We start from the raw sequence: 2,705 nt of genomic DNA, 5'->3' as shown, positions 1-2,705 counted from the left end.
TCAGGTGGAGGAAGATAAGAAAAAAAAGTAACATTTATATCTACGCAACATGACTAATCATTTCAAATATAGCTGCGGAGAGCTGAGCTGAAAGTTAGAAACTGTCGCTGTCTGCTGTCCGTGCATATTTTCCTCCTTAACTTTATCTTCTCTCTTTATCTCATTTCTCTGTGAACTCATGTGATGACTGGAGTTGACCAACAATTAAAGCAGAAGAAGACCTGCTCCACCTGCTGATCTACTGGTTGTAACAGCTTGTGGGAAAGGTGAGGACATGATGATGACTTTGATCAGAAAGTCTCTTCCAATAATCCGTGATTTAGACAGAGATTAAGGAATGTGTGTCTGATCATGTGATGATTCGCCAGCATCACTGGACCAATCAGGCGAGAGAAGACAGAGAGGACTGAGGACTAAAACGAAAATACTCTGCCTGCCAAAAAAGGCAGACGATCCAGTGGCCCCAGGTTTACACACCATCTGCTGGTACTAAATACATTTTTCACAACCTTAACTTTTCAGCCATTCTATAGTTGAAATTATTTTCTTAATTATTCAAGAATTGAAACCTTGGTTTTCCTTCCTGTTAGATCATATAAGCAAAAAAATAAACAAATTTTAACGTGCAAAAAGTTTATTTACAGTGAGCAACGCTAAAACACTTTTATACATACAGTGCAGTAAACAATTCTCATTAAATTCCCCCCCGTTGTGACAGGTTTGAGGCAGACCGACCGCTGGGGAGATGGACCTCACCTGGCACCATTACTCTGGATGTAACAGGTAGGTGAGCAGAAACTGAAGCTGCTGAGACATCTCAGAAAAGTTTCAGCATTTAATGACGTGCGTTCGACTCTGCGTTTCTCAAATTTGTTCTTCTGTTTCCTTAGCTGGACTCTCCTGTCAATCAAAACATCAATGACTCGAGAAGTGGACAGCGAGGTTTCTGGTGCCTGGCTGGAGACGAGATTCTGATTATTCAAGAGCCAAAACAAAACGTCAGAATAAATAGTTAGAAGGCAGATTTGTTTTCTATTTGTTATTGTTTTCATTATTAATGCTCCATAACACAAAATTCATCAGTGCTGTAACTCTTGAGTTGAATAAAATGTTCTTCTTTCAATCTGTTATTTCTGGAGTCTTTTTATTTTAACCATAATCATTTTTGGAAACGTTATATATTAAAGGAACGCCCACATTTTTAATAGAACTTCATAGCTGATCAAAGCACAAACTGGAGAACAGGTTTAAAAGAAATGCTTTTTTAGTGTAAATTCATTTGTAGTTACATAAATACAAAATTCACATCTTAAAAACAAACACAAGCCAGTCACACTGAAGAAGTTTCCTGATGTTGACCTTCGACCCTTAGCTTCAACTGATTCACTGAAGGGTTGGGTAGAAATGTTACCCAGAGAACGCTCTTTTTCCTCATGGACTCATAACCAATGAAACAAACTGGAAGAACTGGAAGCTGAACCAGTTGGTGGATCAAGTCGGTCAACTCCAAGTAGCCAACACCGATCGCCTTTGAAGCTTCACAGCTCTGACTCTGACTTATGAAAACCTTTCCTCCAGTTTGAGCCGAGACTGTGGAAGGTTGTTTTTTACGGCCTGCTGCTTCTTCAGTTGCTGTGAACCAGAGTGACAAACAGGAGGAGTGAGCAGAGAGAGACGGCGCCAGTCAGGACGGCTTTCACCAGCAACACCGTCCAGCTGCCCGGCATGAAGACATGAGACGGACATTACCGGCAAAATAATCTATTACAATAAGAGTTTGGCTGAAATATTTTTGCAACGACTGAGAAATATGAACCCCCCCCCCCCCCCCCCCCCCCCCCGAAAAAAAACAAAACAAAAAACAACCAGACTTAATCATATAGTGATTAATCATAAAGTGATTAAGTCTGGTTCTTTGTTGACCGCTACACTGTGGTCAACAAAGAACCAAGACAGAAGCTACAAACCTTTAAGTCACCATGCCGAGTTATGAAACAAAAAGAAAAGCCATAAAGCCATGCAGTACATGAATCTTTTTGATTTTAGTCTTTTTTTCCAGTTTTCCTAAATGATAAACCTAACAGTTAACATTTGATGATGATTAGGCCTGTCACGATAGCAAATGTTGCTCAACGATTAATTGTCTCAAAAATTATTGCGATAAACGATAATATTGTTTGAAGACCTTTTTACACTGATTTAATGGAAATGATGTAATAATGCATGTGATTTCCTGCCAAAAATAGATATGCTTTATTTTCAAAAGAATATTTAACACTGGAGCTGATAAACAAAATAAACAAAACAACCAAAAACAAAAATAAAATGGATTCTCAGTCTCCATTAACAAAAAATGCACTTGAAAAAAAACTAAACAACATAAAGCCAAAGTGGAAATAAATACTGCATTCAACCAAAAGAGTGCAGATTATTAAGTCTGTATATTATGTTGCCTTTCAGTAATAATTAGATTTAAATAGAGAAGATGGGCACATCGACTGATGCAATAATTCACACTACATGATTTTTGCTGCTATTTTTCCCCTTACAACAATCTTAAAACGTTGGTGTTTCTAAGATTTTGTGGTGCGTTACGGTAGATCATCGTTGCCGCTCCGATCTAAATCAGAGGTTTTTCCCTGACTGGGAGTTTAACGCAGCCTGTTGAATGTGACAGGTAGCCAATCAGAAAGCGCGGATTCTCC

At 38.6% G+C, this 2,705-nt stretch overlaps 1 long non-coding RNA gene across 1 annotated transcript; it reads left to right on the top strand.

Moving 5' to 3' along the window:
* The first annotated feature begins 234 nt into the window (after positions 1 to 234).
* LOC111607923 lies at positions 235 to 1,132 on the top strand. The gene is made up of 4 exons (XR_002752464.1): positions 235 to 266; positions 369 to 486; positions 719 to 783; positions 891 to 1,132. It is a non-coding gene; the product is annotated as an uncharacterized LOC111607923 (long non-coding RNA).
* Positions 1,133 to 2,705: the final 1,573 nt, after the last annotated feature.

Source organism: Xiphophorus maculatus, unplaced genomic scaffold (assembly GCF_002775205.1).
Source record: "Xiphophorus maculatus strain JP 163 A unplaced genomic scaffold, X_maculatus-5.0-male Unplaced_Scaffold_BN000189F, whole genome shotgun sequence".
Taxonomy (NCBI): domain Eukaryota; kingdom Metazoa; phylum Chordata; class Actinopteri; order Cyprinodontiformes; family Poeciliidae; genus Xiphophorus; species Xiphophorus maculatus.
This window is presented reverse-complemented; position numbering and strand designations above follow the sequence as displayed.